The following is a 14680-nucleotide window of genomic DNA, read 5'->3' as shown; positions in this document are numbered from 1 at the left end:
GTCTCAGCAGATGGAAATGGTATGAGGCTCCAGCACATGGGCGTGGCTGGTGCTCGCCAATTAACCAGCTGAGCAGCCAAGATTCTATTTGGTTTTTGGGGCAAAGGTCACTCAAGGTCAGAATAAATTTCACAAATAAGTAGCCAAATAAAGAACTCATGAATATTGAGTGTCTCACATATATTATAGTGTTATGAATCTCAGGTATTCTGGTGCTGCCCTTCCTTCCTGTCCCTATGTGTGTACGTATGCTCCACTTGATCTTTGTAACCTGTCTTTCATGCTGCTAACTGATCTTCCTATACTTAAACATGAGTTTCACTTATTTCAGTTGCTTTCTTCTTTAGCAGAATTGAATATTCTCAAACAATACTACCAATGCATACTATGGCCTTCTGCCATCTCACATTTTTTACTTACTTTGTTTATTATCTACCTAACTAAAGTGCCATGAACACAAGAATTTTCATTTGTTTTCTTCACCAATGTACATAGATGTGTACTTAAAAAATAATTATTGAAAAAAATGAAAGAAATTCTGAAAACCATGAGGCTTACATCAAATAATATTTGAATTGTACTAGAACAGCAGAGAAAATGACTTGGAGCAGGATGAGAAGATGAAGTTGAAAGCCCGTGCTATGGTCCCTGCCCTGCTGATGCCAGTCTCTTCCCAGGCCCATGGGTGTGGGAGTGCTTAGATGCTCATTCTGAAATTCTGGAGATCACCCATTCTTCTGGAATTGCTCACTTTTCTTTCTATGCTCTCCAAGTAGCTGTTCTTTGGCCCACTTGACTCACAGTCAAACTAGTTTCAATCTTGTACTCTTGAAACATTTGTTTAATGAATGAATATCCTGTTACAGGTTGCCCCGGGACTTCAGAGCCCTGACGAGGACTAATACTTAAATGACATCAGATATTAACCCCAATGAGTTTGTGCTTCCTTCAATCTGCAGGGCTTCGTTCAACCTGAAGTTGCCACCTGGAGGGCCCTGGGCATATCCAGGCTTAAGGCTTCACAGTAGTCTGCTCAGGCTGCTGTAACAAAAGATCGTAGCCCGGGTGGCTTGAACCACAGAAATCTATTTCTTACAGTTCTGGAGGCTGGGAACTCAAAAATCAAGGTGCTGGCTAACTCGGTTCCCTGGTGAGGGCTGTCTTTCTGGCTTGCACACATTTGTCGTCTTGCAGCTCAGTCACATGCCTTTCCTTGGTGCACGTTCACACACAGAGAGAAAGAAAGAGACAGAGAGAGAGAGAGAGAGAGAGATCTCTTCCTTCCCTAATAAGGTCATAAGGCCACCAGTCATACAGGATTAGGGCCCCACCCTTATGCCTTCATTTAACCTTAACTACCTCCTAAAAACCTGTCTCCAAATACAGTCACATTGGGAGCTAGGACTTCAATATATGAATTTTGAAGGGATAAAATTCAGTCCATAGAAGACCTAATTTCTTCTGCCCAGCACAATGTCACTTTCCGTTTTTAATGTTATTAACTTTTTAAAAATGTATACATCTCCTATAAAATCCACATTTTAATCCTTTGTTATTTCTGGCTTGCTTCACTCATTGATTCTATCTACCCAGCCCGTTTAGACATTAAAGCCCATTGATTTAACCAGGGACTATATTTTCCAAACTGAAACTCAGGACATACAACATTATCAATATGAATGTGCTTATGGAAGAATAGAACAAACAGCCAGAAATTGGGATTGCCTTGGAATAGTATGGTTATGCAGAAAATGATGATAAATAACCGAATTCTCCATATTTGTATGACAGTGATTGAGAAGAGTATTAATGCAGCTTGATGCTTGATGCCACTCAAACCCACCAAAAGTTCTATTTGCCCATTTAGATGTTTTGATGGTGAGGAGCTTATTGGTGTTGGGCTGTGGAAGATACAAAGGTTGAAGACAGATGCAGTTCTCCATGATAGAGCTTTGCAAGTTTTCTTTGGCCCATGATGTAGAGCAAGAAATTTTATCTTACAACCCTGCAGACTGTGATGCATTCTGATCTGTTCTATTCTATTCTATTCTTTCTACAATGGGTGTTGTGGCCTACATAATTGGTTTTCAAAACATGAACTATTGCTATGTGCATTGGAAAAAAAACAGTTCTTGCGGGCTGGGTCCGATAGGTTTTGGTTTCCTGTCTGTTAAAAAATATTTTGATTAGCATGAAGTTCTTTTTGTTTGTTTATTTTTCTGTTTGAATACATGTAGGTACTAGACTAGTATCTAGAAATAGTTTCATTATCTTAGAAACGTATCTGCTGGAACTTTTCCATTCACAGATCAGAGATTTTCGGAACTGGAAGGAACTGCAGGGGTCAAGTCAGAGTACATCGCTCAGGAGTCTTTATGTTGAAGCTCCGGTGTTTGGATGCAGTGATCTTAAAAACGCAATGCACAGAAATTGTTCTCTTTGTTTTTCGACTCTTCTAACAGAACTCATCTTCAATTTAGTTTGCTAATTGCCTGTGTGCCATGATCTTGTTCTCCCTTGCAGAGCTCACAGGATGGGTTTTGGTTTTGTTTTGTTTTGTTTTTAGTTTCCTTGCTGTTTTTCCAGGTCACAGTACCGCAGTCGATTGGTGATTGTGGTTTGAGGTCACCTAGAGAAGGCGGGGGGTGGGGGGTCGGGTAACCCAAAGATTTTATTGCACACCTCAAATTGCTCTCTGATGACAGGAGCGTCAAGGGCCTGAGGCCGAATCCCGTGCTGCCATCTATTGGTAATGTCATGAAACAGCAATTTTGAATACCACCTGATTTTTAAAAAATTTGTTTTGCGGAGAGCTATAGTTCACTGTCACCTATTCTCCAAATTTATATTTCCCAAGAAATCTTGATTTCAAGTGAAGGAATCTGTGGATGGGAATGACCCATCTTTAACCCTAATGAACTTTGTCTGTAAAGTGAACCAAGGGGACAGGGGAATTCCCACACCGTCTCATTACTGCCCAAGCCGACACACTTCCCTTTGAGGATGGTTTGAGGGAAGGAGGGACTGTCTGCTTGTCAGAGGGATTTCAAAGAACACACTGTTCTCATCCTTCAGATCTTGCCGATTGCTTCATGGGCTGCCCGAGATTACCATATGTTTTGTGCAAGGGGTGACTTCAAAACAAAACAGAATAGACCCTCTCTGTTTTGAAGGCTGTTGATTCTAAATGCTACACCATTGCAAATAGTTCTCTGGGTTTATTTATTAGCAAGGGAAGCCAGACATCAAGGACCAACCACTTCCATTTTAAAAAGATCTCTGTTCATTAAAAATAAAAATAAAGGAGACTGGAGTGCAGGGGCGTGATCATGACTCATTGCAGCCTTGACTTCCTGGGCCCAAGTGATCCTCCTGCCACAGCCTCCACTCCCGGTTAGTTTTTTGTATTTTTTGTAGAAATGAAGTCTCACTTTTTTGCTCAGGCTGGCCTCGAACTCCTGGACTCAAGCAATCCTCCTGCCTCAGCCTCCCAAAGTGTTGGGATTATGGGCTTGAGCCACTGCATCCAGCCTACTATCTTTATCTTATAGAAAGAAAAGAATGGAGGAAACTGAGGCTTGGAGACAGTGGTTTCACCCAAATATCAGTGGTGTGGGGGCAGAAAAATCTATTGTTGACAAGAGGAGTTGATGGCAGTTTTTTGGCAAGGCCTAGTAAAAGTACCCCTGGAGACGTCACATGTTCCGTTAGAAGAAATGGAGCTGTCACCCACATCAAGATTCAGAACACTGGTGATTACAAGGACCCGTATGTGGGGGAGAAGTTTGCCACTTTGGCTGAGTTGGTCCAGTATTACATGGAACATCGCAGCAATTCGAAGAGAAGAATGGAGATGTTATTGAGCTTAAATATCCTCTGAACTGTGCAGATCCTACCTCTGAAAGATGGTTTCATGGACACCTGTTCGGGAAAGAAGCAGAGAAATTAACTGAAAAAGGAAAACATGGTAGCTTTCTTATACGAGAGAGCCAGAGCCACCCTGGAGATTTTGTTCTCTCTGTGCGCACCAGTGATGACAAAAGGGAGAGCAATGACAGCAAGTCCAACGTGACCCATGTCATGATTCGCTGTCAGGAACTGAAATGCGACGTTGGTGGAGGAGAAGTGTTTGATTCTTTGACGGATCTTGTGGAACATTACAAGAAGAATCCTATGCTGGAAACACTGGGTACAGTACTACGACTCAAGTAGCCCCTTAACACGACTTGTATAAATGCTGCTGAGATAGAAAGCAGAGTTTGAGAACTAAGCAAATTAGCTGAGACCACAGATAAAGTCCAACAAGGCTTTTGGGAAGAATTTGAGACACTACAACCACAGGAGTGCAAACTTCTCTACAGCAGAAAAGAGGGTCAAAGGCAAGAAAACGAAAACAAAAATAGATATAAAAACTTCCTGCCCTTTGATCATACCAGGGTTGTCCTGCACTATGGTGATCCCAACGAGCCTATTTCAGATTACATCAATGCAAATATCATCATGCCTGAATTTGAAACCAAGTGCAACAATTCACAGCCCAAAAGGAGTTGCACTGCCACACAAGGCTGCCTGCAAAACACGGTGAATGACTTTTGCTGGATGGTGTTCCAAGAAAACTCCCAAGTGACTGTCACGACAACAAAAGAAATGGAGAGAGGAAAGAGTAAATGTGTCAAATACTGGTCTGATGAAGATGCTGTACAAGAATATGGGGTCATGCGTGTTAGGAACATCAAAGAAAGTGCTGCTCATGACTATATGCTAAGAGAACTTAAATTTTCAAAGGTTGGACAAGCTCTACTCCAGCGGAATATGGAGAGTACAGTCTGGCAATACCACTTTCGGACCTGACCAGACCACGGAGTGCCCAGCGACCCCCGGGGCATGTTGGACTTCCTGGAGGAGGTGCACCATAAGCAGGAGAGCACCATGGATGAGGGCCGGTCGTGGTCCACTGCAGTACTGGAAATGGCCATACAGGGATGTTCATTGTGATTAATAGTCTTATTGATGTCATCAGAGAGAAAGGTATTAACTGCAACATTGACCTTCTCAAAACCATCCACACAGTGCAGTCTCAGAGGTCAGGGATGGCCCAGACAGAAGCACAGTACCGATTTATCTATATGGCAGTCCAGCATTATATTGAAACACTACAGCACAGGATTGAAGAAGAGCAGAAAAGCAAGAGGAAAGGGCACGAATATACAAATATTAAGTATTCTCTAGCGGATCAGATGAGTGGAGCTCACAGCCCCCTCCCACCTTTCACTCCAGCGCCACCCTGTGCAGAAATGAGAGAAGACAATGCTGCAGTCTATGAAAACGTGGGCCTGATGCAACAGAAAATTTTCACATGAGAAAACCTGCCAAAACTTCAGCACAGAAAGTCCACAGATGTGGACTTTCACCCTCTCCCTAAAAAGATCAAGAACAGACACAAGAAAGTTTATGTGAAGACAGAAACTGGATTTGGAAGGCTTGCATTTTGGTTGACTACCTTTTGATAAGCAAAATTTGAAACCATTTAAAGACCACTGTATTTTAACTTAACAATACCTCCTTCCCAATTACTCATTTCCTCAGATAAGAAGAAATCATCTCTGCAATGCAGACAACGTTATATTTTATAGAATTTTGTTTTAAATTGAGGAAGCAGTTAAATGGTGTGCTGTATCTTGCAGATTATGTGGATTTAAATTCTAGTTATAGACTTTTTTTTTCTTTTTATAACCCTAACCAGTTTAATGTTTTTTCTCATCGTGGGGGATGGTAAGAAGAAATGGTTTGGGAAAATTAAGTAACAGCATCCTAGAAGGGTGAGAACAATCTCATTTACCATCATATATCCAGTAGTGGATAATTCATTTTGATGGCTTCTATTTTTGGCTAAATGAGAATTAAACCAGTGCTTGAGACTGTCAGAAGCTGACTGGTCTACCTTTGCATTGGCATTAAAGAGTCATAGAAAAAGGATCATGGATATTTATGAATTAAGATAAAAGGTATGGCTTTTTTTTTTTCAGCCGATGACCAGTTACAGTTCAGCTGTTGACTGAGAAGTTTGTGGTAGGAAAACACTTGCCATATTTTCTTTGCATTTGAGTAATTGTCTTGTACTTAGAAAAAAGACATCTGTGAATGACCAGTGTTTTGGGTTGTCAAATGTTCCTGACAAGCTTACCCCAAAACTTTAGTGGCTTAAAACAACCCCACCCCCAACTGTTCTTCAATCTGAGCTGGGCTCAGCTGGGCTCAGCTGGGCTCAGCTGGGCTGTTCTTCTGCCAGCCTGCAGGTGGCCACTCATGTGGTCAGCAGGTCGCCACTCGTGGTCAGCAGGTCAGCAGAGACACTGGGATGGCTGGGCTTCTCTCTCCTGCTGAAGTCCTGAGTCTCTCCTTCTCTGTGTTGTCTCTTTCAGTGGCTGGCTGGCAGGGTAGCTAGACCTCTCACATGCCAAGAGCTTGAAAGCAGAAGTGGCCAGGCCTTCTGAAGACTTAAGTCCAGAATTGTCGCAGCATCCCTTCTACTGCCCTCTGTTGATTATGATAATGATGATGATTTTTTCTAATCAGAAGAGAGCTGGAGTATGCCCTCTACTTACTAAACAAGTCACAAGCCCAGCTCAGATTCAAGAAAAGAGTATGAAGTGGAGGTGCAATTAATTGGGGGACCACTAGTCTAAAAGATGGTCACAACCAGTGCCATGGAAAACCAAATATATTAGCAAAAGTAGAAGTTGCTAGTGACCTTGGGAAGCCGAACTGCTTACAGTAGCTGGGACAAGCTGAAAGTCAGACTGAGAAATAAAAGGGGGGCCTTCAAGAAGCTTCCTGAACAATTTCTGCCAGCCCTGAGCTTATTTTTGGAACCAGCACTTGGGGAAACTGATCTTGTGAGGATGGATGTGTTTAGGAACACAGGGCTTTTGAGAGCAGCACCACCACACTGGGGCACCCCCAGACTTGGGAAATGTGATGCTTTCTTAATGTCACTGGTTTTTAGTCAGGCCACAGTGAGAAGGAACAGCCCTAACCGGCCTCCAGCCAGGTTGAAAGAGCTCATTTTTGTTTTAGCCAACCGGTAAGATTTGCTAATGTTCTACCTTAAATGCCTTCTCCAAAAACCTCCCTCTTTGCCTCATATGTTGAATCATCATTCAGTGCAGATATTTCAAAGAAAATATCATTGGTTGACTTTTGTAACGGTAATAAAATGCTATGGCATCTTTGCCATGAAAAAATAAAAATAAAAACAAATAAAAATGAAGACATACTTCAATCAAATTAATGAAATTCTATATTTAAAATGTCTAGGCTGGGCAAAGTGGCTCAAGCCTGTAATCCCAACACTTTGGGAGGCCAAGGTGGGAGAATCGCTTGAGCCCAGGAGTTTGAGATATGGGCAAAAAGGTAAAACCTGCCCTCTACAAAAATCAAAAACATAGCCGGGTGTGGTGGTGCACACTTTTAGTCCCAGCTACTCAGGAGGTTGAAGCAGGAGGATGGCTATAGCCCAGAAGGTCAAGGCTGCAGTGAACTGTGATCACACCACTGCACTCCAGCCTGGACAGTAGAGCAAGATGTTGGTTCAAAAAAAAGAAAAAAGCTTATACTGAAAAAAATGGTTATTTTTATGAACTGCAATGCAATCTAATTGTGTTCACTATTGTACAATTATAAGATTTATTTAAAATATTAATTTCTAAATCTACATAGCAGTGGAATGAATAGCCATGGTTTTTTCATATCTATCTATTATCTATATCTATCTATCTATCTATCTATCTATCTATCTATCTATCTGTCATCTATCTGTTATCTATTATCTATCATCTATCTATCATCTACCTATTATCTGTCTATTATCTATCTATCTATCTATCTATCTATCTATCTATCTATCTATGCTGTGTACATGTGTATGCCAAGCACTCTACTGGATGCTCAAATATATCAGTGAACAAAGCAGACTAAAATCTCTGCCTCAAAGAGCATACAATTCTAATGGGGGGAGATAAACAATAAATAAACTAATTAAGTCTGCTATATAGAGAGGATGGAAAACAGTAATAAGTGCTATGGAAAAACAGGCTGCAGGGAATGGCAGTTGGGAATGTGTGCAGAGGGGTAGGTTGTAATTTTGAGTTGGATAGTCAGGGCACACTTCATGGAGAAGTTGGCATCTGAGCAGAGACTTGCAGTTCATGAAGGAGGGAGCCATGTGGCCATGGGGAAGTGGAGCACTCCAGGCGAGGGGAGCAAGCAGCCCATGCAAAGAGCCTGAGGAAGGAGTGTGTCTGGAATAATAGAGGAGCCCGGTGTGCTGGAGGCAAGGAGGTAGGTGGGGCCTAGAACATAATTCAGGGAAGGTGGATTGTGAATTGCCTTGTGGGTTTTAGGGAGGACTTTGGCTTTTACTCTTGAGTGCAGTGGGGAATCATTGGAAGGCTTTGAACAAACAAGCAATGTGATTTGACATTCATTTTAAAAGAATTATGCTAGCTGCTATTTTCAGAATAGACTGTAGGGAGCAAGAATAGACTGTAGGGAGCAAGAATTATGCTAGTTGCTATTTTCAGAACAGACTAGGGAGCAAGGACAGGAGCCAGGAGATCAGTTAGGAGGCTGCTGAAGGCAGCCAGAGGAGGGGTGCCGGTGGCTTGCACTGAGGGTATAGTGGAGTTGATGAGAAATGGCCAGATTCTGCATACAATCTTAACATAGAACCAGCAAAATTTAAGTAGAGATTCATTCACTGTGAGATGTGAGAAAGAGCAGAGTAAAGGATGACCCAAGACTTTTGGTCTGAGTACCGGAAAATTTAGTTGGCCTCCACTGAGATTGAAAAGACAGAATATGGGGTTGTTTCAGGGGGACTTCGCAACTTCTCTCAGTCCTGTCAGAGGGTCACTGCACCTGAACCTACAACCTCACTTGGATACACAATCAAGAATGTAAATTCACAGTCTTTTTGCCAGTAAACTCCCCTTAGTTAAAAGGCCTTCCTGGCCCCATTTTCACGGAAAGGCTGCCCCATTCTCCCATGACTAACAGACACCCCATGATACTCCTCATGCCTTCAGAGCGTGCATCTCAGCTATGATACTTGCGTGATGATTTGCTTACTTACTACTTCTCCTGAAAGACTCTAAGTGCTAGGCATGAGAGGACTATGTCTGTTTCTGCATCCAGTTGTTTTCTCACCTGCTGGACAGACCTGGCAAGTAATAGGTATTCAATAAATATTGATTAAGGAAATAATGAATCTTAGTAAGACTTTAGGGACCAAACAGGACCTCCAGGAGCCCATAATTTTAAACTATGGGATTCCCTTGGGACTACCTAATTACCCTGGGATCATTTAGTAACTCAGAGCACTTAAGGTCAGGGATTTTTGTGTGCTAAACCCCGGCAATGGTGTGGCCCTGTTCTAACAGGGCAGCTGCTCTGAGCTGGGGAAAGTGCAGGAGTTAGGTTTGCACCTCTTGAGGGAGCAGATCCACTTTGCTCACCATGCTTTGCTCTGGGTCTGATGACTTGGCCCTCACGTCACTTGCTCTCATTCCTTCTCCTTCAGCGTGGTCTTAGCCATTTTCACACCAGCAGTTTTCCATGGTAAATGCACTGATGAGGGAGAGCAGTAGTCCCTCTGCTTCTCATCCCCACTCCCTGCTTCTGCTCTCAGGACAACAGGCCCGGCCTGGATGCTAGATCTTCTGTACTTCTTAGGACTGATTCTAGAGTCTCATTAAAGGATGGGAGGTGTCCAAATTTTGGTAAGGAATGTACCTCCTCACGCTCCTCTTTTCTGCCTCAAAGATATCCCTTTCCTTGTTTATCACACTGATGTCAAATGTTCTCTTGCTCTTAGTCTCATGATCAGTCTCAAGTTTACTCCAATGCAGGGTTTTTCGACTTTAACACCATGGACATTTTGGGCTGGATAATTCTTCATTGTGGGGGCTGCCCTGTGTTTATAGGGTGACTGTGTTCTCTGGGATGTTTAGCAGCACCTCTGGCTTCTACTCTCTACTAGATGTCAGTAGCACTCCTTCACAGATGTGATAATCAAAGATGTTTCCAGACATGACTAAATGTCTCTGGGAGCCAGTCGTGGCATTGGTCTAAGGTATGGCTCTCTTTTGTGAAATGTCCTTGACATCTGGCCCCATAAAGTCTCACTTCTCCTGCCCTACCCTTAGTCCAACTTCTTATGTAATCCTGTTTTTTTTTTCTGTGATGGTTTTAGACTGATGAGAAGGGGAGTGCTGGCTTCTCTGTCCACTAATGACTTCAGTATGTGACCCTCAAAGCTGCCTCTCCAATCACCATCATCCCTGTCCCATGTCCTTGATGTAGTTAAGATATGAGAAAAATACTGCTCTCTAACAGACATCTAAACTTTTACCCATTCTATGATTATGTCTTTATTCTCTGTATTCAGTATTTTCCTTGTTAACTTCAGAAATACTTTTTGTTGATGATAATACTGATGACGGAAAAGTAAAAAAAAGTTGTTAGGTGCCAAAATAACCTTTGGCAGATAATTCTGGGAAACTCCCCGATTAGTGGGAAAATTACTGGGTTTTGTATGATATTACAAGCCTTCACTAATCCTAAGAAGAGAGTTGTTATCTGGGCTGCAAATGGAGAAATCAGGGAAACAATATTTATTATAAAATATTAGATGAAGGGTGTGGTTATGTATGAAACAGAGCTCAGTTTTCCACACTACAATCAGAGAAATAGGAGCTCAAAGAAAGTGAGAGCTGCTTAAGAAATCAACTAATACAATTCTTTCCTTTAGGAAATAACAAAATAAAAGTCAAAGAGAATAATTGCTTTGCCTAGGGGATGTAAATAGCATCAGGGCTTGGATTTAAACACAGACCTCCTAATTCCCTGTTCTAATTTGTGATAAAGTTTTATCAATCCATGGCAAAATGAGAAAAATAAGATCAATTTGAAAAATATTTTTCTGAATGTGAATTAGTTAAACGCAAAGAATTATCCTTTATCCTGAGACTTAAGCCCTTCTAACCCTTCTACCATTTTTGGTAATAAAATATTTTCCCTATTAGGCAAGAATGACTCCAGATGTATTTGGAGTTTTGGGGAGTTTCTTAATGCTTTTATTTTAGTAATCCTAAGGCAATTCACCACCACCATCCCTTTTTAAAAATAAACAAAAATCTAAGAGCCACTGAATTACAGTACTTGTATCCGAAGAACCATAGAGATGTTCTGGTTCCTAGAGAGCAAGACATGGTGCACAGATCTGTGGGTGAAACCAGACGGAGACCCATGGATGAGTAATTCCCATGAACAATGGCAGCCCAATCATGCAGTCTTGGGGTTTTCTGGGATCTTCCTCCTTCCTGCTGTTTACCCCCTTATCTCTCATTGAAATTGATCAGAACTTGAGCATGATTCCTGATAGGAGGCCTCTCTCACTCTCTTTTTCTTTTGTAGAGATGGGGTCTCGCTATGTTGCCCAGGCTGGTCTTGAACTCCTGGCTTCAAGCAATCCTCCCACCTCAGCTTCTCAAAGTGGTGGGAATACAGGCTTGAGCCACCGCACCCAGTAGGAGGCCTCTCTGGATCACCAAGGTGGCTGTATCTGGTCTGAGCCAGAGTTCTTGGTGTATCTGGTTGGAGTGGTTGGAGGTGGGCTTCTGGGTCTCCCATTGTTCTTTCTGGCTGTGGCTTACCTTAAAATGCAAAAGTATCAGGATATTATTTCTCTAATATTCTTAAGCCCTCTGCCTGAGAGAAGAATATCAAGATCTAAGGACAAGCTTTTAGAATATTATAGGAGTGGGGCTGAAACTGCTGCTGTTTTGTGTCCTTAGCCCTCACTCACTCTTGTTTCTAGGAAATGGAAGGCACGAGTTACTAGAAAAGCTTCATCAAACTTGAGTCACCACCAAAATGTCCTGGTATACCAGTTTGACCACACTACTCAGATTCCACATTTCCATTTTAACAGAGGCTTCTGAAGATGTCAAAACATCAATCTAAAGAAGTGAATGAAATTGCAGCCTCCCTCCTTGCCTTCCCAGCTGTAGTTAGGGGTTGGTGAGCCATGAGCCGGTGAGTTCCTTCCAGCCTGGGGCCTCAGCAGCTGCCAACCAGCCCTTCATAGAAAAGAGCACATGAAGGGTTTTTAAAAGAGGAAGATGACAACGGGATGTCTCAGAGATCTGAAAGCATTTTCAAGGGAAAAGGAAACCAAAAAAGGAAAGAAATATGTCATCAGCATTTATCTATATATCCTCATCCTGTAGCTGAACCTTTGTTTCATCCAATTCCTGGTGTCATAGTTGTCTAAGGGGCCACATGATTCTCTACCAGGATGGGCCATTCTAGTAAGGCTGCACCTGGCCAAGGATAAAGCTGTCTCTACATCTGGACTACTTCTTGCAATGTTTCAGATGGTCTCACATGAGCTCACCTAGAAACGTTTGCAACTCCAGGAAACAGCAGCTGCAAAGAAGAGAGAAGGGAGCTAACAGTTATTGAACTGCTTTGTGAGAGGTCATGTTTAGAAGCTTTTCAAGTGCTTTCTCTTTTTATCTTCTCAACAATCCCACGTGGTATCATTGTCCTCATTTTATAGTGAAGGAAACAGATGCTCAGCGATGTTGGGTAACTTGCCCCAGGGCAGAAAGCAGAACTGGTCCTGTTCAGCCCAGGATCAAGCCAGGATTCAAATCCAGATCCTCCTGCCTCTGAAGTGCTCTTTTCATAAGATTGAGCTTCAGTATACACGGCCATCCCATACACTCAGGAGGTGGGGAAGTGGGGTGTGGTTCCTGAGCCATGAAATAGTCCAGAGAGAATCTAAGAGACAGAATCAGAAAAACATTAGCCCTACAGTCCTCATCAACACACAAGTTGAATAACATCAAGTTTTTAGTCCCAGGCTTCCTGCAGACTATCTTTCTGAAGTCCCCTGCTTGAAGGCCGTGCTGGATGGCAGAGCACTTTGGCATAGGAAGGAGAGGAATTTGTATTTCATTAAACAACAACAACAACAACAATTCAGAATTGTAATTCTCTTTTTTTTTTTTTTTTATTTTATTTTGAGACAGAGTTTTGCTGTTGTTGCCCAGGCTGGAGTGCAATGGCGTGATCTCAGCTCACTGCAACCTCCGCCTCCCAGGTTCAAGTGATTCTCCTGCCTCATCCTCCCGAGTAGCTGAGATTACAGGCATGTGCCACCACACCCAGCTAATTTTGTATTTTTAGTATAGACCGAATTTCTCCATGTTGGTCAGGCTGGTCTCAAACTCCCGATCTCAGGTGATCCACCCACCTCAGCCTCCCAAAGTGCTGGGATTGCAGGCGTGAGCCACCATGCCCGGCTGAGACAATGAAAAGGTGGACATTTGATGAGCTTGTGTTTCTAACACTTCATAGAGTTCAGAAACATGGAGATTTGTTTGCATAACAACTTCATTACAGAATTATTATTCAGTTGATTTATTCTTTCATTTCAGATCATTAATATTAACTGATATCAGGTGTGTTAAATATTTAGAGATAGAAAAAGAAATCTATCTAATGAGCAAAAATACATTTTAAGATTAAAAAAAAAAAAGAAATCAAATCTTTGGGATCCAACATGGGACTTTGGACAGCTCAGGATATCCGCTGGTTTCTGCCTAGGATCTGAAGACTGTTTACATTCCAGTGGAATTCCTGGGAAAGTCCAGAGCTCTCACTGCTGTGAAAACAATGGCTTATGGTGATAAACTCTCAACTGCCTCACCCTGAGAAGAGGCAAGGCCTGCGAAGTTTCCCTGGGCAGAATGGACAGGGCCAGGCAGCATTCCTAGGAAGAAATTGCCTTGTTTGCTGCCTTGAGCTGAAACTAAAGCTGGTTTGAAGGCATGCGGACTTCTGCCTGCTGACATGGCTGGGCTTTGACAAAGGTGGCTACTACACCTCTTGTCGTCAATAGCTGTCATTGCTGACAATTTCCACAAGGAGTCACAGCCACTCTCTGGGCAGGCTGGGTACTCCTAAGGTATGGGAACCTTTTGCATTCACTAGGAAGTCATGGAAATGGAGCCTGTGATCGTTGGCCTTAAGCTATATTAAATCCCTCCTTTTGTAGAAGAGGAAACAGAGGTCCAAGAAGTTCATTCGGTATTTTAACATGGTTGGTTAGTGGCAGAGCCAAGACAAGGAGCAAAGCTTCACTTATCAACTCAACACATATTAATCAAGCTCTGCACCATGTGCAGGGAAAGAGCAGTGAGTGAAACTGTTAGGAAAGGAGGGATGGATTTGGGGGTAAGTCCATCCTCCAATTTTCAGTTGTCAGCCTCTTAAGAAAGAGAACTTGATGCTTGGTTTAATCTAGAAGAAGCTAAACATGGAAATATTCCTCTTGCCAGGGGTTGATTTAGGGGTGGGCATATGATCTAGTTCTGGTCAAGTAGCTATGAAGGGAAATTTGCTATGGGGCTTGGTAATGTTTGGGAACAATTTTTCTTCCACTAAAGGTTGCTGCATGTGGATGCAGTGCCTGGAACTAGCCTGTCAACAAGCTGACATAGTACAGAAGAGAGATGGAAAAAAACCCTGGGCCCTTGTCAACATCATTGAGCTGCTGAAAAACCAAACTCACAGGCCCTGCTACAACACTTGTTGAGAAGTGAGCTGATAA

At 42.5% G+C, this 14680-nt stretch overlaps 1 pseudogene; it reads left to right on the top strand.

Annotated features, from left to right (window-relative positions):
* Positions 1–3561: 3561 nt before the first annotated feature.
* LOC129462358 (tyrosine-protein phosphatase non-receptor type 11-like) lies at positions 3562–5381 on the top strand (annotated as a pseudogene).
* The last annotated feature ends 9299 nt before the right edge of the window (positions 5382–14680 follow it).

The sequence above is a fragment of the Symphalangus syndactylus genome, chromosome 2 (assembly GCF_028878055.3).
Source record: "Symphalangus syndactylus isolate Jambi chromosome 2, NHGRI_mSymSyn1-v2.1_pri, whole genome shotgun sequence".
Classification (NCBI taxonomy): Eukaryota; Metazoa; Chordata; class Mammalia; order Primates; family Hylobatidae; genus Symphalangus; species Symphalangus syndactylus.
This window is presented reverse-complemented; position numbering and strand designations above follow the sequence as displayed.